Source organism: Neofelis nebulosa, chromosome 3 (assembly GCF_028018385.1).
Source record: "Neofelis nebulosa isolate mNeoNeb1 chromosome 3, mNeoNeb1.pri, whole genome shotgun sequence".
Taxonomy (NCBI): Eukaryota; Metazoa; Chordata; class Mammalia; order Carnivora; family Felidae; genus Neofelis; species Neofelis nebulosa.
The window spans coordinates 55,817,403-55,839,940 of NC_080784.1; the positions used below are offsets into that span (position 1 = coordinate 55,817,403).

Consider the following 22,538-nt stretch of genomic DNA (forward strand, 5'->3'; position numbering starts at 1 on the left):
CATGCTATCTTTGTAGGTCCCACTTGCCAGAAATCTCATCATATTCTTAACGTCATACAGAACTGTATTTTAGACACCATCTCCTATGTATAGGTTCAAGTTCTTTTTTTTTTTAATGTTCACTTATTTATTTTGAGAGAGAGAGAGTGAGGGGAGGAGCAGAGATAGAGGGAGAGAAAGAATCCCAAGTGGGCTCCACACTGCCAGCACAGAGCCTGATGAACAGCTCAGTCCCACAAACCATGTGATCATGACCTGAGCCAAAATCAAGGGTTGGTCTCTTAACCAACTGAGCCACCCAGGCAACCCTATTGGTTCAGAATTCTTTTTTAATCTTTGCAGCAAATATGATCTTTCATAAAGTAGTACCTGCTAGTATGTACAGTTTTTTTTTAACTATCTTGGATTTCATTCTCAACATATTATTGCAGATAACATTTTGGGTTCATAAATTTTTGTAACATATTACATTTGGGTAGGACTTGAGGAAGAGCCATAAAGTTTCCCACGTGAAATTTATTCTAGATTCTACTGCATAAATTTGCTAACATGGAATTTTTTCTAGATTTGCAACTGGATTGTAGGTTCTGTTTCAAGGGCTGCGGGGCATCCCAAGGAAATCGATCAGGTTCAATGGATTCTTCTTTTTTGTTGTTGAAATATAAATTATTAAATGTTTAAGATCTTAACTGGAAAGAGAATCTAGAGTTTTCCATGCAAGGTTCACCTTTGGCTACGTGTTACTGGAGATTTATCATGTCTTTTAAAGATGCTCAAGTTGTCAACATTAGCTCATTTACCCTGTGTAAGAATCTCTCAATTTGTGGAGGCACCACTCTTAGGAAACTTTTGTCAAAATTACTGGGGAGCTTGATTGATATTTAATGGGCAAGTATGTAGAATGCTTAATGTTCTGTAAAACATGAGCCAATCCTGTAAACGGGTTATTCTGAACAAAATACCAATAGGGTTTCATTAAACACTGAGGAGTCATTCCAGTTTTGCTAAAATGTAGATATATAAAAGAACTGAAAGAAGGATATTCATTACTGGTTTATTGAACAAATTGGATTTTAGAAAAATAACCATAACCCACTTTATTTTCTCCCACTGTTCTTTAAATCGGTGTCATGACTTATTTTTCCCTACCCTGGGATGACTCTCAGACTTGATTTCTTAACTTCTGGACACTCGGAAAATAGGAAGACTTGCCCAGTACAAGGTAATATCAAAACTCCAAACTGTTAACCAAATTAAATGTCTCTTTTCTAGCAGCTCAGGTCTGACTGAAACGGGAAATATTTTAGCAGGGGAAAGAGGACATGGTTGTCCTCCCTCACCCATTTCCGTCACCACCCCCTAATTGCTCTTTACACAGATGTGATCAGGCATAGGTGTCCCCTGCCACTAGGGAATATCTAGAAATGATTCTCGTAGGGTGTGCCCACTGGAGACCTCTTCATGAAGCTCTCCTTATGCCTGATGTCTCCTCTCTGGCTAGCCATTTAGGAGACTCCATTCTGCCACTTGGTTTCCTGTGGCCCATTCATTTATTAGATCAAATAAGTGATCTTGAGTGGATTGATTGTTAAACATGTATCCAAGCTAATTTATTGTTGCAGAATCTACATATAGTCCGTAAATGTCTCTGTACCACTGCTGTTGGAAGGCAGTTATTTCCTAATGTAATCCTTTGTCTGACGCATTGCCTCAGCCAGACTCTCATTTTCACATTCCTCCTGGTGAGAGTCCTACACCAATCAAGGCCCATCAAGACCCTCTCCATCCCTTGAATTCCCTCTTTGGAAGATCAGAATACTGACATATTTCTCCAAGACACTTCACAATGTCAGAATTTTCAGCCTCAAAATTCTATACTCTGAAGTTGAATAAGGGGCAAAGGCTGGAAGACCTGGCGTAATTCTTCCAAGTGTTGATTATATGGCCTAGACTTTGCTTTAGAATGTGGGCCCCATTATTCTCAGATTTGGGAGGTTTAAAAAACCGAGACAGAAAGAATCCCATTTGATAGTCTGTCATGTTAGATAGGCAAAACTTATTCATTGAACCACCAAGGTTATGCAAGGAAGTTTGTGATCAATACCTACATGAGGAATAGCATGTTGGTAATAGGTAGTAGTATTTACTCCCTATGTGTGTGTGATCTGGCTTCAGGGATGCTAGTCAGAATAAAGGGCAAGAGATATACAAAACAGAAACAAGTGCTTCCTTTCATAAATAATTCTTTGTATAGATCAGACAGACTGGTAAGTGTTGGAGGCTCTGGGTATGAGTCAGTAGAGCTCCTTCTCAAGGTCTGTGCTACTTTTTGTCATGTTAGGACGACAGAACTGGACTCACGACCCCCAACTGAGTTAAACCCTAAGACCTAGTTTTCAAAGACCGGATGTACATGCCACCACATGCTATATATAATATGCAAGATAACCCCCTTCAATAATGGAAATGAAGAAGCTCCGTTGAACAGAGAAGAACACCAGGAACATGGACAAAAGCTCAGGTAAATAGGCAATAGGTAATATGGGCATCCAATATTCATAAAGTGATGGCTGCTGTTTTAGTTCAGTTTCCCTAGAAAATAGAGCTTGGTTTAAGCATTATGTTAGTTAGCCCAGACTGCCTTAATAAAATACCATAATATTGGGTGGTTGGAACAAGAGAAATTTATTTTCTCATAGTTCTGGGGCCTGGAAGCCCAAGATTAGGGTGCCAGGTTCTGGTGAGGAATCTCCTCCAATCTTGTTGATGGCTGCCTCCTCACTGTGTCCCCCCTGGTGTCTCTTCCTATAAAGACGCTAATCCTTTCACAAGGGCCCCATCCTCATGACCTTATCTAACTTTGAGTAGTGCCCAAAGGCTGCATCTCCAAATACCATCACACTGGGGGTTAGGGCTTCATTATATGAAAAAAACATTCAGTCCATAGCAAGCATCAAGTGCTAATGCTTTCATTAGAAGGCAAAAAACCCAGGGAAGTGACAGGAATAAGGGAGGTGAAGCAGATGCATGGGAATAATGGAAAGAGGTGTATTAGTGCTCTGGCCACGCTTTCTCGTGACCTGCAAAGATACCCAGCAAGTATCTCAGCAGGAATTTCCTTGCAGGACTTCTCCAAATGCAGGCTATAGGGAAATCTGTGCTCTGGAGCGGTCCTTTGAAGAGAAAAGAAAATTTATCTTCTAAGATTCCAAGGAAGGTAACTGGACTGGGGATCAAATGAGGGATCCAGACAAAGAAAACGGTAAAGGCAAGTTGCAACAACCCCATTGTAAACTCAGGGCAGAATAAGAAACAACAAGTCTGACCAAGGAGCAACCATCCCATCTTCTGGGATTCTTAAATTCCCCAAACTAGGAATGAAATAAACTCTGAGCCTGGAATTTAGTCATTTTTTAATGTCTTCGTTTACTTAAGAGTACTGATTAATACCATGTTTAGACATCAAAGATTCAGTGGGGGATAGATCAAAATAACACGGAATTTAAAGAGAAGGAACCAGGGGCGCCTGGGTGGCGCAGTCGGTTAAGCGTCCAACTTCAGCCAGGTCACGATCTCGCGGTCCGTGAGTTCGAGCCCCGCGTCAGGCTCTGGGCTGATGGCTCGGAGCCTGGAGCCTGTTTCCGATTCTGTGTCTCCCTCTCTCTCTGTCCCTCCCCCGTTCATGCTCTGTCTCTCTCTGTCCCAAAAATAAATAAATAAACGTTGAAAAAAAAAAATTTTAAAGAGAAGGAACTGTATACTGAAGCTTTGTGATTCAATAGAGAATTATCTACAGTAAAGTCTGACAAGTCCTCTATTTCTAACTATCTTTTGCCTTGTCTTGTTTATCATTCTCAGTTGACACTGTATCTTGCAACTTATGCCAACCTTTCTTTAAATATATCAACAAGTTAGTTTTTTAAATTAATAGATTACTTGTTTTACAGAAGGTTTAGGTTTATACAAAATCAAGCAGATTAGTCACAAAAGGCCCATATAGCCTCTGGTTCAATACTATCAAACTATTGGTTATATGGTTATATGATCACCTACCTGGATTCAGAGAAAGTATTTGACAATATCAACATTCATTTTTGTTAAAAACACTCAACAATACAGTAATCATTTTGTACTTGTTTTCTTAATTTGATTATATAGAGATATATGGATATATATTTAAAAGCCAGAGTCACACTGAATGATGAGATACTATAAGCATTCTCGCCAAAGTAAGGACAAAATTGGAAAGGAGGAGGTTAAGCTCTTACTATGTACAGTTGCTATAATGTTATTTGTGAAAAACCCAAGACACTAAGAAAATAAGACACTACGAGTATAAGATGATGCAGTTCTACACTAGAATATAAAATACATATACATTAAATGAATAGAATTTACCTAAACATAAAGAAACCAGTTCAGGGGCGCCTGGGTGGCTTGGTCGGTTAAGCGTCCGACTTTGGGACTTCGGCTCAGGTCACGATCTCACGGCCCGTGAGTTCGACCCTCGCGTCGGGCTGGCCCGTGAGTTCGAGCCCCGCGTTGGGCTCTGTGCTGACTGCTCAGAGCCCGCAGCTTGTTTCAGATTCTGTGTCTCCCTCTGTCTCTGCCCCTCCCCTGTTCATGCTCTGTCTCTCTCTGTCTCAAAAATAAATAAACGTTGAAAAAAAAAATTAAAAAAGAAACCAGTTCAAAGATACAATGGAAGACCCTTTTTTTAAAGTTTTTTTTTTTAAGTTTATTTATTTTTAGAGAGAGAGAGAGAGAGCCAGGGAGGGGCTGAGAAAGGGAGAGAGAATTCCAAGGACAGTGCAGAGCCTGATGAGGGACTCAAACCCACAAACCATGAGATCATTACCTTAAGTCAAACCAAAGGTTGGATGCTTAACTGACTGAGCCACCCAGATGCCCTGGAAGACCGATTTTTAATAGCAACATAAAAACATAAAACTAGGCCCAAAACTAGAAAGAAATGTACAAACCCTGTATAGAAAAAATTAAAAAAAAAATAAAACAGTAAACCATTCCTGAAGTACATAAAGTTACACTTAATAGTAAAGGCATACCATAATCTCAGATAGGAAGATTCAGTGTCAATGTGTATATTTTCCTTAAGTTCTTTGTTTGTTTGTTTGTTTTAATTGAATGTGATCTTAAATTTAATATGAATTGGGATTAGATAAAATTATTCTATTCTAAAGTTCAAGTAAAAAAAGATAAGCAAATATAGCCACATGAACTCTGAAAAAGAACGATGAGGGAAAACTAGCCCAGTAGATATGAAGTATACTATAAACCTCAAAAGGTAAATAACTCTCCTACTTTCACACGAGCTGACACATGAAACAGAAGAGTAAGATCGTAAATAAACAAAATACACACAGGAATTTAACATATGATAAAGATGTCATCAGAAAACAACGAAAAAAGATAAAGCTTTCTCTTTTGATGTGTTCTAAAGTATCAGTCTCAACTTTTCATAGCTACTGGATTTTGTAGTATGGTTAGAAAAGTCTTCCCCAATCTGCAGTTACGAGCAAAAATTAACCCACGGTTTGTGTTCATTAAAAAATAAGAACTTTTGTTCAGTGGTGCTGGAACAATTTAGCGAAGCCATCTGGAGTAAGTTAATGTTGCTCATCCTACACCAAGATAAATTCCAAATGGACCAAAGTTAGCAATTTTGAAAATGAAACCATACAAATGCTCCAAAAAAAGCACTGAATTTTCTGATAGCCTTGCAATGTGGAAGGCCTTGCTTAATATAATGCAAAATCCAAAAGTCATTAAAATAATGATGATTTTGACTAGATGGAAATCAAGAACTTCTGCATAAAATGAAAACTATACTATATGCAAATGCAAAAGATAAATGCAAAATTGGTGATGGCTGTGGAGGGGGGATTGTGACTCATATTATCAGCAAACGCTAATTCCCTGATATATAAATAGCTCTTAGAAATTGAGGTGAAACAAACTCACAACCCCAAAGAAAAGTGGTTAAGATTGTGCACAGATAGGGGTGCCTGAGTGGCTCAGTCGGTAGAGCGTCCGACTTCGGCTCAGGTCATGATCTCATGGTCCATGTGTTTGAGCCCCGCATCAGGCTGTAGTGACAGCTCAGAGCCTGGAGCCTGCTTCGGATTCTGTGTCTCCCTCTCTCTCTCTGCCCCTCCCCTGCGCACACACTCTCTCTCTCTCTCTCAAAAATCAATAAACATTACATTTAAAAAAAAAAAAAAACAACAGATTGTTCACAGATAAATATATAAATGCCCCCTCAAACATAGATAGGGAAACAACATCTCAATGGTAATATGAGATGTGCAAGTTTAATTTACATTGAGATATCATTTTTTATATTTTATATTGGCAAAAACCCCAAAGGTTGACATATTCTTCTAGCAAAACTGTGGGAAAACCAGTACTCTCGTACATTGTTTTTAGGATTCCAAAATGAAAACCCTATAGGAAGGAAATTGGATCTCATGTACCCAAATACATTTAACTTTTCCTAGTAATCCAACTACTGGGAGGTAATCCTACAGATACATATGAACATGAAAAGAAATAACATAGCAGTAATTGTAGGATTGCTTAAAATGCTACAAGATTGGAAACTGATCAACCAGCCAACATGAGGGGCTGGTCATATGAACTCTAGTGTATCTATACAACGCAGTCCTCGGCAGTTAGAAGAGTGAAATGACAAAGAAATGTGGGGTTTGTCAACATTTTTTATTAAGTGATATAAAAAAAGTAATCGAATAATACTTATAGTAAGCTATCTTTTGTGCAAGAAAGGGGAAGATCTACATATTCCTATTTGTTTATGGATTTATAAAGAAATAGTAGGAGGATGCACAAAAAAAGAATACAATCACCGTTTGTAAGGCAGAGGAGGGGGACAGAGGTGGACTCTTCTTTTTGTATATTATGTTTTATATTGTTTTGATTTTGAGCCTTTTGAACATAGTCCTTCAAAAGTGAAATTACATATATGTGTGTATGTGTATGTATGTACTGTATAGAATTTAAAAAGTCTAGATTCAACATCCTCCCCTGGAAATCTGAGTATCTGAATAAATTGCTCCATTGTCTTCTAGCATCTGACTCAGTCAAATCTAATGAAGTCAGACTCTTGTTTCTTTGTAGGCATATATTCTCTCTTTCAAAAGGCTTGTAGAATGGTTTTCGTTTTGAAATTACAAAACGTCACCAGGATGGCTGTGCTCATCATTTTGTGTGCTGTCTCAGTGTGAATATGAGTGGTTGTTTGTAAAGCTTGGGGTGATTTTTAAGTCCTATTTATTTGATTATGTTTCCTCTTTGTATTCTGGAAGATTCTCAGGTCTTTATCCCCTATTTCACCAAACCTTAATTTTACTGTGTGAATATTGCTTAGACATGTGAATAATTCTTAAATGGGCTATACACTGTCCAGAGAAAAATTAAGAGATCTAAACAAAGGGGATTCTATCCATACTATGGAATTTATAGCCAAGATATATGTTCTTTTAAATTTCACACTCCCTACTATTTATCATCTCCTCCTCAAAACCCAAGGATCTCTTTTATTAAAAGGCAATAAAAGTGTAGGAAAACCTCCTAAAAATAACTCTGTTGTCTTTATTTTGACTCCCCCCCCCCAAAGATGTATAAACTAAGACAAACGCTTTTTCCTGAAATTTCACATGCAGAAATTCAGCACATTCATCAAAAGTAGGGGAAGATCTAAATCAGAATGTATATAAGCAAAGACAGTTACAAATTATTATGATACCATTACTCTTTTTCTAGCATTTTAGCAGTGATGTGGGAAACATTTCATCCGACAACTTATATAGTTACAACAAAATTCTTCTATTGGTTTAGAAACATGGTTGGGGTGCCTGGGTGGCACAGTCGGTTGGGTGTCCGACTTCAGCTCAGGTCATGATCTCATGGTTTGTGAGTTCGAGCCCCGTGCCAGGCTCTGTGCTGACAGCTCAGAGCCTGGAGCCTACTTCCGATTCCGTGTCTCCTTCTCTCAGTCCCCCTCCCCCACTCTCACTCTGTCTCTCTCTCTCAAAAATAAAAATTTAAAACAAATTTAAAAAAAAAAGAAAAGAAAAATTAACATGGTTGATTTCAGAGTTAAGACCAGAATAAAAGTGGACAAATGACACTCTAACACTGAACTTCCTTTGTACTGGCTTTTGTACTCCTTTTTAACAGATTTGTTAAAAAGTTTTGAATTTTTACCTAGTACCATTCTTTCAGTTTTATGACTTTATGAGGTTTTTTTTAGGCCGACTTAATACTTTGTAAATGAAAAAAAAAAACATTTCAAAGCTTATCAACTGTGTATATGATATGAATTAATGCACTATACAATGTAATACAACATAGTATACTAATTACTAAATGTACTCTCTCCCTTCCTGTGACAGTCATGCATTTTCATTTGAAGGGATCTTACCCCAGTTTCCTTTTCTCTATTTGGTTGAACGGAAGCATTCAGCATACAGTAGCATTCATCTGCATTAATAAATTCTTTTCTTTATCAGTGTATATGAGGGGACATGTATGTATATTACTTAGTGATTTTACCTTATCTCTGAGGCTATGTTCTCATACTCAAAATCTCATAATCTCATTTATTTTGTACCTTAGCAAATGAAGAAGGTTGTTGAATCAAAATCATACTTTTTTTTCCACCCTGGATTGATTTATCACTCTGTAACATAATTTGACCTTTCTCTCTGGATTCACTATATTTTCCACCCATTTCAGCCCCTAACCTGTCCTATCCAGATCAGTCCACTGTTACCCCTCCAGCTCTGTGCATTTGTTTTTCACCATGTCCTCTGCTTAGAATACATTTTTCTTCTCTCCATTCATCTATCCCACCCTCCCTGAAAAACCTAATTCAATCTCCCCTGGAACTCAAGCCTTTTCTCAATCTTTTCTCTGTCTTTTTTTTTGAATATTAATAACTTTGCCACTTATTAAGAGCTTAAACCATGAGAGCTTGTAAAATTTTTTCACCAAAGTATCCCTGTTTTTCAGAGGAGAATAAATACTGTTGCAAAGGTGGGTGGAAGTAGGGAGCCATCTTATATATTACTTTAGAAATACATGTTTGTCGAACAATCAACAAAACTAAAAGACAACCTATGGAATTGGAGAAGACATTTGCAAATGACATATCTGATAAAGGGGTAGTATCCAAAATCTGTAAAGAGATTATAAAACTAAACATCCAGAAAATAAATAACCCAGTTAAGAAATGGGCAGGAGACATGAACAGACACTTTTCCAAAGAAGACATCAAGATGGCTAACAGACACATGAAAAGATGCTCAACATCCCTCCTCATCAGGGAAATACAAATCAAAACTATGATGAGATTGCATCTCACACCTGTCAGAATGGCTAAAATTAGCAACACAGGAAACAACAGATGTTGGTGAGGATGCAGAAAAAGGGGAATCCTCTTACACTGTTTTTGGGAATGCAATTGCTGTAGCTACTGTGGAAAATAGTGTGGGGGTTCCTCAAAAAGTTAAAAATAGAACTATGCTATGATCCAGCAATTGCACTACTAGGATACAAAAATACTGATTCAAAGGGTACATTCACCCTGATGTTTGCAGCAGCATTATCACCAATAGTCAAATTATGGAAAGATCCCAAATGTCCATCGACTGATGACTGGAGAAAGATGTGGTATAAATACACATGGAATGTGTACTCCATAACGATGGAGTACTACTCTGCCATCAAAAAGAATGAAATCGTGCCATTTGCAATGATGTGGATGGAGCTTAGAGTATTATGTTAAATGAAATAAGTCAGAGAAAGACAAATATCATATGACTTCACTCATATGTGGAATTTAAGCAAAACAGATGAACATAGGGGAAGTGGGGGGCAATAGAGGGAAGAAAACCATAAAAGACTCTTAACTTTAAGGAGGACACTTATTGTGATGAGCACAGGGATGAATCACTAAATTCTACACCTGAAGCCAATTTTTACCATATATGGTAACTAACTAGAATTTAAGTAAAAACTTGAAATAAAAAATACATACTTTTCTTAAAATACGTTTTAAACATATTCCCATCAGAATTGAATGAAAGTGTGGGTCATAGGGGCACTTGTCTGGGAAATGCAGCTATATGGCCTACTTAGTATCCACAGAAGGAATCAGAATTAGGCTACTCGATAACTTTAAATTTCTAAACACATTCCTCCTTATATAATGAGTGAAAGGTAACTTAGTACCACTTTCAATGAAGCAGAAACGGCCTTTGATTTGAAAACAAGAAATGAAATAAAAAGAAAAAAAAAGAAAGGACAGAAACGAGGAAGGGAGGAATTGAGGAAAGAAAGGAGGGAAGAAGGAAGTTAGTTGGCAAACATTACATGCAATTTCTCGTATACTCCTTGGAACACTTCTTTAAATGAAGGATACTTAAAATCTTTCAGTAGATTGTAATCATGCTCAGGTCAGAGTCTAACCTCCTTATGGTGGTTTTCCAGACCTCTGTAATTCACTGCCTGTCAAAATCCTTGGCCTCCTCTTCTGCCCCGCCCCCATCCGTCTCTGCTTCTGTTCCTTCCTTAAAGACATGACTGCCCCTTCACTGGGGCAACTCTTCTTACCCACTTCAGGTCTCCTTTAAAAGGCCACTTCCTCAGAAATCTTTTCCTTTTAGGTTTATTGTTGTTTGGTGCATTCTTATATCTCCCTTTGAGAATACTTACCGTAGCTTTGACTCCTTGGCTTACTGTTTAATGGGGGCTGAGACTATCTTAATCATCGTTGTATTCCAGAGTCCAGCATACGGCAAACTCTCAAATATAACTGAATAAATTAGGTAATATGTTGATATTTATCTTCAGGATGAGGTACTTGGAGCTTGTTTGAGGTACTTGGCACTTGGAGGTACTTGGAAGAGGGTTGCACAGCTAGTAAGTTGCAGAATCAGGATCTAGCTCTTTCTGACTCCATGGACAAAGGATTTAATTACCACGTTCTATAGGTTTAAAATTGCCAAACCCTTATTGCTTGTTTAGCTTGTGGTGCCTCTCATTTGCTGCCTTATAATAATTTCCACCCCAGGGGCACCTGGGTGGCTCAGTTGGTTAAGCATCCGACTCTCGATTTTGGCTCAGGTCATGATCTCATAGTTACGTGAGTTCAGGCCCTGTACTTGGCTCTGCACTGGCCATACGAAGCCTGCCTGGGATGCTCTCTCTCCCTCTCTCTCTGCCCCTCTCCTGCTTGTGTTGTCTCTCTCTCAAAGTAAATAAATAAACTTAAATTTTTTTTAAAATAATAATTTCTACCCTATTTCTATCATAGTCTATTGGTAAGTACTTTCCTAATGTCCCATTTCCCCAACTCCTCTCTTCAGGAGAACATCATGTTTATTGTCATCATTTTAAAATATTTGTTTCTTGGGACGCCTGGGTGGCGCAGTCGGTTAAGCGTCCGACTTCAGCCAGGTCACGATCTCGCGGTCCGTGAGTTCGAGCCCCGCGTCAGGCTCTGGGCTGATGGCTTGGAGCCTGGAGCCTGTTTCCGATTCTGTGTCTCCCTCTCTCTCTGCCCCTCCCCCGTTCATGCTCTGTCTCTCTCTGTCCCAAAAATAAATAAAAAACGTTGAAAAAAAATTTTTTAAAAAATAAAAAATAAAAAAATAAAATAAAATAAAATATTTGTTTCTAGGGGCACCTGAATAGCTCAGTCAGTTAAGCATCTGAATTCAGTTCAGGTCGTGATCTCACTACTCGTGTGCTTGAGCCCTGCATCAGGCTCTGTGCTGACAGCTCAGAGCCTGGAGCCTGCTTCGGATTCTGTGTCTCCCTCTCTCTCTGCCCCTTCTCTGCTCACACTCTGTCTCTCTTTCTCTAAAAATTAAATAAACATTAAAAAAAATTTTAAATATTTGCCTCTGTTTTACATATTGCTGAAATGGGTATCTTGGACTGTGTAGTCACTCAGCAAAGATTTTATTGCACAATGGATAGAAAGAAGCAACATACTCTGCAAGGAGGCAAAAATGTAACCCTAGAGGGTGGAAAAGTAATTCTTTCAGTTATGAACATATATTAGTCATTGGTATACACTGTATTAGGATTATGAGAGAAGGGTAAACTCTTGGCTTTTCTTCATGAGTAAAAGGTTGAATAGTAATAGCAATAAAGGAGAATTAATTTGTTTAATTTGACCATAAAAGGCCAAGGGGAAATTTACTTGCCTTCCCTTGAGTGAGGAAGGCACCATTATTCACTGCAGACACTTTGAAATATAAGGAGATAACAAGATTACTGAGATTACCCTTGTATCTGTTCACCCTCCTTTTCAACATCCTTTCTCATCCTTCTCATTTACCCTCTAGAAATCCTTATTCTAGATCCATCTCCACAGAGCTCAGCAGTAAATGGCAGTAGCTGGTAATAGTTTAATAAGGTACAGTGTATCTTTGGTTTGTTTGAAAAAAAATTTTTTGAGAAAGAGAGAGAGAGTGCAATGCACATAAGCTGGGGAGCTGCAAAGAGAGAGGGAGAGAGAGAATCCTAAGCAGGCCTTGCGCTGACATGGGGCTCCATCCCATGAACGGTGACATTATGACCTGAGCTGAAATCAAGAGTCTGATGCTTACCAGACTGAGCCACCCAGGGGCCACAGAGTTATCTGAATTTTAATTTTTTTTTTGATGTTTATTTATTTTTGAGAAAGAGAGAGACAGAGCACAAGCAGGGAAGGGGCAGAGAGACACACACACACACACACACAGAATCCAAGGCAAGCTCCAGGCTCTGAGCTGTCAGCACAGAACCCATCTTGGGGCTCAAACTCACAAACTGTGAGATCACGACCTGAGCCAAAGTCAGACAATTAACCAACTAAGCCACCCAGGCTTCCCGAGTTGTTTGAAGTTTAAAAGGAAAATTTGCAATTCTTGAAGAAATGTATGTAACCCTGTAATTAGAAAGATATTTGTCAGGCCTCTGGGGGACAAAAAATGTCTCTCATTCTTGATTTCTCCTATAGAACATCGCCAAAGGCCTTGCACATAGGAAATGATGATCACACACACTAAATTCTGCAAGGTGTTCCATGCCCACTTGCTCTCCTCTCTTTCTTCCATCTCTTCCACTTCTAGAAGAGAGGGGTGAGATCGGAGTCAAGGCCAAAATGGACTCCTCAGAGATATTCAGATAGGCACTGCAATATTTGCTTTAAGTACAGTAAAACCTTGAATGGCAAGTAACTTGTTCTACAAGTGTTCCGCAAAGATAAGCAAACATTTCTAATAAATTTTAACTTGATAAACGAGCAATGTCTTGCAATATGAGTAGTACATGATACTGAACATCGCATGATCACAACTGAACCAGTGGTTCTTGAAATTTGCTTTCATATATGCGTGCTGTGGTTACAAGCATGCTTCTGGAATGAATTATGCTCACAAACCAAGGTTTTACTGTATTTTTTTTAAGTTTTAATGTTTATTGATTTTTACCAGAGAGAGAGAGAGAGAGAGAGACAGAGCATGAGTGGGGGAGGGGCAGGGAGAGAGGAAGACAGAATCTGAAGCAGGTTCCAGGCTCCGAGCTGTCAGCACAGAGCCTGACGCGGGGCTCAAACTCACGGACCGTGAGATCATGACCTGAGACCAAGTCGGATGCACAATCGACTGAGCCACCCAGGCACCCCAAGGTTTTACTGTATCTCAAGGGAAGTGGCAAATGAAGGTATTTTCTCACATTCATTACTTCTTTTTTGTCCCATGCCATGACTGAGGAATAGTAACCCTGTGCCGGTTTCCCACCAAGAAGGCTAAGAGGGAGACAGGATGAACCCAAAGTAAGGCTGTGCTGGGGAGAAAGTGCAGTGCTAGGGGTTCACCCTCCTCCCGGCCTGAGTGGAGGGACCAGGGTGAGGGACCAGCCACAGACGTGGAGAAAGTTTTCACTGGTGATAAAGGATTAGCATTATTCCAGGTACCTCTGCACATGCTCATTCACACCCATCACCAAGGGCAACAACAAACCAATCCTGGAACCCAACAGTGGTGGCTGTAGTCCTGGTTCACACTAGGTAGGGACTGGTAAGCCCCAGCCCAGACCTAGCTTTGGAAATACGACTAACAATAAGATACATATGTGCTCAGGTTCCCTCCGATTTTCTTTTGATATTCATCAAAATCATACAAGCACATAGTCAAAAAATAAGTTCTACATTGAGAAGGCAGCATTCTACTCTACCTACTTGCTCACATGTGATTCTACTCCCCAAAAGTAATCACTTAAAATGCTTTTAGCTATTTATTCTATATTTATCTTTACATTTCTAAATAATATACTTCTATTATTTATATATATATATATATATATATATATATATATATATCTTAGATATCACTATTTGACATTCTGTGATAGTAGGTGACAATTGAGCTCTCTTTCACGCTCCCCATCTCTTTGTCCCATTCATTCTCTCAACATGATAAATCATAATTAAAAAAAAATTAACGTTTATTTTTGACAGACAGAGAGACAGAGTGTGAGCAGGAGAGGGGCAGAGAGAGAGAGCGGGAGACACAGAATCTGAAGCAGGCTCCAGGCTCCAAGCTGTCAGCTCAGGGCCTGATGTGGGGCTCGCATTCATGAACCATGAGATCATGACCTGAGCCAGAGTCAGACGCTTAACTGACTGAGCCAATCAGGCATCCCCTATTTTTTTTTTTTCGTTTTTAAAGCAGTAATCAGTATTTTCACTAGTTTAATCATTAAATATTGCTTGTTGGAGAAGCAAGGAGTGTATTATGGTTATATTTCCTTTTGGGGAGTACAATTTTTCATTTTTTCTTGAATCAATAAACTTTTCATTTTCATGTGTATTGATTATGTTCTTTTCCTTAGTCTCTTCTCCCAAATGCTCCATTAATTCTCCACATTCCTACAAATAGTGTTTATTTCCCCCAAAAGCTGTATCACATGAATGATCATACCACATCCTTCCTTTCCCTGGAAAGGGTCCTCCTGGAACCATTGTCTCCTGTTGTTCTCCAGGCCGCTGACAACTATCATCTTGTCTTCTCTTTGCTGCCCTTCCCCCCACCCCGCCCCCAAATTGAGTCCCCTGTTGTTGTTTTTTTTCTTTTTTTGGAAGGAAGACTCAAGTCTTCCTATTTCTTTTTTTTTTTTTTTAACATTTATGTATTTTTGAAAGAGAGAGAGCATGAGCAGGGGAGGGGCAGAAAGAGAGGGGAACAGAGGATCTGAAGCAGGCTCTATGCTGACAGCAGAGAGCCCCATGTGGGGTTTGAACCCACGAACCGTGAGATCATGACCTGAGCCCATGACCTGAGCCAAAGTTGGTCGCTTAATTGTCATATGCTTAACCGACTGAGTCACCCAGGCACCCCAAGTCTTCCTCTTTTTTCGAGTACTCCATCATTTGGTTGGAGTACAACCTCAGAAAGAATGCATGTGAAGTAACATTTTTGGTCTTCTGTATTGATTGACAATTTGGTTGATACAACTTTGAAAATATGTTTTCCTCAGAATTATTGAAGGCATTTCTGAGTTGCCTTCTGGTAAAAATAGTGTTGCTGTAAGAGGGGTAATGACAGTCTACTTCTCATTCTTTATATACCTGATTTTTATCCCTGAAAGCTGTTATTTCCGCTACTTAGATATTCCTGTCTGTTACAATGATGTGTCTTTGTCTGACTCTTTGTTTATTCATCATACAAAACACTTGGTAAGATCTTCCAACCTGGGAACTGGTTGTCTTTAGTTTTGGAAAATATTCGTCTCTTTCATTCTCCATTTTCTCTTTCTAGAATTTCTATTTGTTGTAAGTCAGGCTACTTTCCTTATCTTCTCTCTTATATTTTCTGTCCCTTATATCTTCTATCCTTTCTCTTCTGTTTTATATTTTCCTCTCTTTGTCTTTTCTACTTTTGAGGAAATTTTCTTTATCTTTTCAACCTCCACTGATTTCTAAATTTAAATTTTTGTGTTTTTAATACCGGAAATTGAGTTTTTGTTCTCTGGAGATTTTCTGTATTTAAATATTTAAAATATTTAAATACTCAAGATTTGAAATATTTAAAGATTTAAGTTGGGTATAACATAAACCTTACTGGATTTTTGTTAAATGAGCTAATATAGGTCAACCACTTATAACAGTGCCTGACATATTGTTAATGTGTAGTAAATGCTAAGAAAATAAACGTTAGCAATTTATAATAGTTACATTGATTACTGTTGGCTGCACAAAAAGGTCCCAAAATTAGCTAATGATTCTACAAGTTGGCAGGGTGAGCTGGGCTCACCTTGCCCAGCAAAGCTGGATTCATTTGGGCTCACTCCTGGATCTGCAATCGGGTGGTGAGTTGGGTGGGTCAGGCTGGGTGGCTCGGGATTGGCCTCCACTGGGGACAGCTGTGCTGACTAAACCTCTTTCCATGTGATCTGTCATCCTGCAGCAGATTAGCTCAGTCTTGTTCACAAGGTAGAGTGTTCCAAGCGAGTCTCATATCTCTTTACCTTCTCATTTGCAATTGCCCATGGGCCAAACAAGTCACCCGGCCATACCCAGTATTGTGCGGAAGCAGTGACGCAACGCATGCATACAAGAAGGAGGGAACAAATCTGGAGTGTTTACTGCAGTATTGCACAATCACATAAAGCCATGGTTTACTAAAGTCAAGAAACAAACCTTTCAGTTGAAGAGCGTGGCTTAAATAAATGTGTACATCTCCCTTTTCCTCCTGAAACCCATTAAAATAACAAAAAAAATAAATGAGCCTACAAGGACAAATAAAAAAGAGAAAATATCCGTGCAAAGATTTCAACACTGTCTTTAACTTAAGCAAAGCAAAGGAGGCTACTCACCAAATACCTACAATGAGAAGTAATGGAATTAACTTTTCAGGACCCCTTTTCCCGGGGCTGTGGACTTGGAGGTTTCAAGGACTGGAAAGGGTGAGGGGTGCAGGGAAGGGCTGAGACCTGGGAGATTGTTTTGAAAGCCTACACAGAGAGCAGTCATACCTCAGTTCCCTCCCTCTTCTACATTCAGACAGGAACTACCGGCTCTTAGGCAAGAAACAGGAAGTCTTCTGTCTGGAAAATTTAAGCTGAAGATATTTAGGAGTTGGAGATACATGCTAGAATTACATGAAAGTCTGCTTATTGCAAAGTGGCACGGTCAATTGCAGTCTCCTGCCTCACTTCTAGAATAGAAACAACCAAATATTCCTCCCCCAGGAAGAAGATAGACAGGCTCTTCTTTGAAGAGACTACTTGATTCCAGAAAAATGACATATTGACATTTAGGGAGGCAGGCATTCTCTATTCTTCTCCTGAGCACACAGAATTCCCAATCAGTTCTTCACTGATGAATCTCAAGCACCTACCACCATGCCTGACACATAGTAGACATTCAATAAATATTTAATGAATATCAAACAAATGAACTTTAAGTACTTCATTCTAAACACAGGCAAATATTACCAAATATTTGAGGAAAGTCTCTAACCTAAAAAAGAAAGTACTAGGAATAACCAAACACAAACTGATAAAAGCAACCGAGAGAAAACAGATATATTGGAAGGGAAAGAAGAAAGTATTACAAAACGTATACCTAATTAAAGTTCTCAAAGAGATAAGAGATACAGGACCCATAAAATTATAAAATGGTATCTGAAAACAAGATTATATTTGAATTGCGCGTGCACGCGAGTGCGCGCACACACACGCACACTATTCCTTCCTTCATTTTACAGATGAGAAAATCTGTATATCTCATATAGCTTTATCTCATAAAGCCCATTTGGATAACACAGAGACAGACTTTGCGTTGAACCCAGGAAACGCTCTGCAGTGCTAACCCTCAGATGCAATTACTTGATATTTACACATTTGCCTGAGCCACACTCCACTTTCAAGTCTTTACCATCCCCCAACCAAATTCTCATTTCCCAAGATCTGCTCCCCTCATAAACTCATCTCTGAACACAGCTGATCATACTATCTTTACTCCTCAATCACTTACAATCTGTAGCATATATTTTATTACTGGGTCATATGATTGTTTTGTTATCTAGTTGGCTTTTTAAAAATATATATTATTCTGTCCTCCCCAACAAGAGCAAATCCCTAGGGACAGAAACTTCTCAGGAGTCTTTATCAAAATGCTAAGTACGTAAGAGTCACTTTAGAAAAATCTGCTGACTTTTGTCTAACTAGAGCATTTACTGGATTATTTCATGGCTCGATATTTGGAACATTCCAAAGTCATAAGATCTACATGACAAAAGTGTCTTGTTACTTCAGACCCTGGTGTAATTGATTTGTTATTATCATACACTAGTCATGGTCTGGCCATAGTAGACAAAAGTGAATATTCCTACACACTATGTGTAAAGTAAAACAAGGATGACCCGGACAAACAGTATCACTTTGTAACCTAAGTCTCTTCGGAAAGAGAAGGTAATTCTCCATCATTCCAGTTGGTTCGTGGTGTAGATGGTTGGATGGTTCTTGCTGGTTTTATGACTTGACCATTTATCAAGATTTTTCTGGACCAGTGTTGTGCATACTATAAATATATATATCTCAGTATCATGAGTGGTAACTCCATACCTCTCAGTCAAACACAGAATCCTATTTTTGGAATATAGCCGAAACATATTTTTCAGCCAACCACTCATAAGTGTAAATGTTTATTAAATACCCACTTTGGACTTAGCAGTATCCTAAGCTCTGTGGTAAAATTATGCAAGACACAAAAGGCCTAATCCCTACCCTCAAAGAGCATGCAGTTGAGTTTATTTGTATTTTATACGTTAAAACATGATTGCAAGTTAAAACACTTTTTGGAGAAGTTAATGTGAAACATCTTTGTTTCCTAAAACAACAATGCATTTTTTGGCAAGATCTAAAAACTGGACATTATACAAAGCCTGTACCTAATTTTGTCTTTTAAATGTGTGTGTGTGTGTGTGTGTGTGTGTGCGCCTATGTGTGCATGCAAGTATGCATCCATTTTCATACAGCAGTTATACATAGTTATGCCTTTTGAAATATTGCCTAGCACATGTATCTGAAAACCAGAGAAGATTTGAGACAGTCATCTTAAATTCTCTGGTAAACATTTTAGGATTTACAGTTTTCTATTTACGGAAGGATTTGGGATGGGAAACTATAGATGATCAAATGATTGCTTGGAAATGTCAGGGAAGAATCAGATAAGATATCTCTAAATGGATAATTCAATGTAATCGTGCTGAAGTACCAGCTTGCTGCTTAGGTCTACCTAAATCTATACATAATAAATCTTACATTTTAAGCGTATTGTAAAGCATAAAGTACTTTCCCATAGATGATCTCATTTTGATTCAGGTCCAAACACATATAAATATATTCTATTATGTATATATCAACTAGAGGTACACATTCATGTCAATTCAAGATAAAACAGAATATAGTCATATATCAAGTCTTATTTGATGAGATATAGCCAATGGAAATATTATTTTTTGTTCATACGTTTACATGTTTTGTCTCTCCCTTGGCGTTAGAGGTCTGAGGTACCATCGTTGAGAGATTGTCTTCCTGGGGCGCCTGGGTGGCTCAGTAGGTTAAGCGTCCAACTTCGGCTCAAGTCACGATCTTGCGATTCGTGGGTTCCAGCCCCGCATCCGGCTCTGTGCTGACGGCTCAGAGCCTGGAGCCTGCTTCAGATTCTGTGTCTCCCTCTCTCTCTGCCCCTCCCCCACCTGCACTCTGTGTGCCTCTCTCTCAAAAATAAATAAACATTAAAAAAAAATGAGAGATTGTCTTCCTAATGTTAAACCCCCAAGGTTTTGTAGATCTTTTTTATGTTTCAGCTGAAAAGAACTGCCATTCTGGGAAATGTCTTGTTTTCTCTATGATCTAAACCAGGAAGCCCTTCGTCTCTTACCTAGAATAACACTATCAGAACTCAAAGCAACATCAATATTTGGACTCACTGATCATGGGAGGGAGCAGCAAGGTGGACCCAGAGTTAGTCATAACCACACCTGGAACACACCTTCCCATGTTATGTTCTAGCGATCATGTTCACATCTACCATTATCGTTATTAATAATCATGACCAGAAGAGTTTTCAGCAACCTAATGATAAAACGTGAAGAAGACATCTAAGCTAAGTTCACAAATCACACCTCTACTGTTGAACATTAAAGGAATAAGCAGTCTGTGACAAAAGCTAATATTAAGGAAAACTTTCCTGGCCAGAATAGAGGTTCTTAAAGCCAATCATAACATCTACCGACTGTTTAAAAAGAAACAGGAGGTGTAAACAGCTCACAATTGTGATCTTGTTATACTGGTGAAAAAGACAGACTCTCAAGCATTATTGAAATGTTTTTAGTTTAATTGTAAATACAGGCCTCTAAGGCCAGACTTTTACTAGCATTCTGTTTCTTTATAGCTTCCTGATATGCCATAGCCATGTCCTAGGACAGTATAAATGGAAACAGACAAGCTCACTACAGTTACAAATGCACTTTCTGCATGCATAGATACAACACACAATCTTCACAGCATATGCTTCAAGAGTATATGCTTATGAACCACAGCGAGCATTCACACTGAAGGGTAGAAAATATTAGGGAGTTGAAAGTTGAAGTTTGTTTCTTCTTGTCTGTGGGGCCCATTTTGGTCATTATTTAAGGGAGTCAAAGACCATTAGAGAAAGCTAATAGGCTTTAGAACCCTCAGATTATACTGATATTACTGATGGGAGAGTTAAGGCAAATTGCATTCTCAAAATGGCCCTGGGAACGTACCACTTCCAGTAATGGCCCTATCAACCAGACCTAAAAGCAGAGAAGGCAGGGATGCACTTAAAGGCAATTATCCATCAACATTGGAAAATATGGTTACTAGATTAAGAGAGTTGAGTATACGCAATATATCTTGATTGCAGCAAAGCAGTTGATATAGCATTATTCAATTTACTGGTTAGATTAATTTAAATTGGTTTAGGCAGAAGTATAGTCAAATGATCTACCCACTATCCAGAGGGCCATAAATAATAGATAACAATAAACACATTTGTTTTACATGCTCATAATTTAGTTATTTCTCCCCAGAACTCTCCTTCATTTCAGAATATGACAGTTACATAATATATGCCACCCTCCAGCTATCTTTTCTTAAGATCTTTTAGGAATCCCATCTGTTCTATAAAGTTGCAAGGACCAATTATAGTGCCATCAACAACTCCCATTATTCAGGGCTTACTTTATCCATTTTCAGTTTCAGCTTCCTTTCATATTTCTGTTTGATGTCTGGACTTTCTCTTAATGTAAAATGTCAGGAGCAGAAGTATAAGGCAGTGGAAGTATTCTTTGTTTCCACACACAAAAAAGATTTTCTTAGGTGCTTTGGTACAGGTGACAATGACAAGAAATTCCCATATGGACAGTGCTTTCCTTTTGTCGTCGCAACGTCTATCTTAACCGTGGAGTAGTTTTCCTGAACCTGGGCTTGCCTATCCAAATGTATGTTGACCAAACTCATTTGTTGATTTAATCCTTGAAAGTTCAGAACATGTAGGGGTGCCTGGGTGGCTCAGTCAGTGAAGCATCCGACGCTTGATTTGGCTCAGGTCATGATGTCATGGCTCCTAAGTTTGAGCCCCACATCAGGCTTTGTGCTGACAGTGCAGAGCCTGCTTGGAATTCTCTCTCCTTCTCTCTCTGCCCACCCCCCTCCGCTGGCTCTCTCTCCCAAAATAAATAATTAAAACTTTTTTGAAAAAGTTTAAAAAAAAAAGAAATTTCAGAACACGTAACAAAGATGCACACTTGGAGATAACATGACCTTATTATACAATGGGGAAAATATAAGGGCCAAGAAGAAATGTCTTCCATATTTTTTAAAGACACGAACTACTCTGAGATTCACACAAGCACTTTTAGCTACTCTCCAGGATGATAATTCTCAGCTTGGCAATGGTAGCTGTGATCATGCAGGCAAAGCTAGGAAGAGAGGACACATCAAAGAGAATTTTCTGTACTCTTGGTGCAATGGGACTTGCAGTTTCTAATTATATTGAATCAATGTTTATCATATTGGAAGGAAGTAAAAAAATCTCTTGATTTTATAATACAAACTGTAGAAAGTGAGGCCTGAAAAAATTGTTTGGGGTCGAAAAAAAATGCAGCGATTCTCAACAGACACATCTCCCATGGTGGACAATGGGGGTGGGGAGAAATATAAGAATCTCCAGACACAGATGCCTGAGTGGCTCAGTCGGTTAAGAATCCGACTTCGGCTCAGGGCTCAGGTCGTGATCTCTCAGTCCATGGGTTTGAGCCCCTGCTCCGTCGGGTTCTGTGCTCACAGCTCAGAACCTGGAGCCTGCTTGGGATTCTGTGTCTCCCTCTCTCCTCTCCCTCACCCCTCCCTGCTCACGCTTTGTCACTCTCTCTCTTAAAAAGAAATGAAAACATTTATTTAAAAAAGGG

The 22,538-nt window shown here is 38.8% G+C and overlaps 1 long non-coding RNA gene across 1 annotated transcript in view; it reads left to right on the forward strand.

The window, feature by feature from the left end:
• The first annotated feature begins 1,506 nt into the window (after positions 1 to 1,506).
• Positions 1,507 to 22,538, forward strand: part of LOC131506100 (uncharacterized) — a 57,365-nt gene continuing 36,333 nt past the window's right edge. Inside the window, exon 1 of the long non-coding RNA XR_009258731.1 lies at positions 1,507 to 2,521. This is a non-coding gene — a long non-coding RNA (uncharacterized LOC131506100). The remainder of the gene's footprint in view (positions 2,522 to 22,538) is intronic.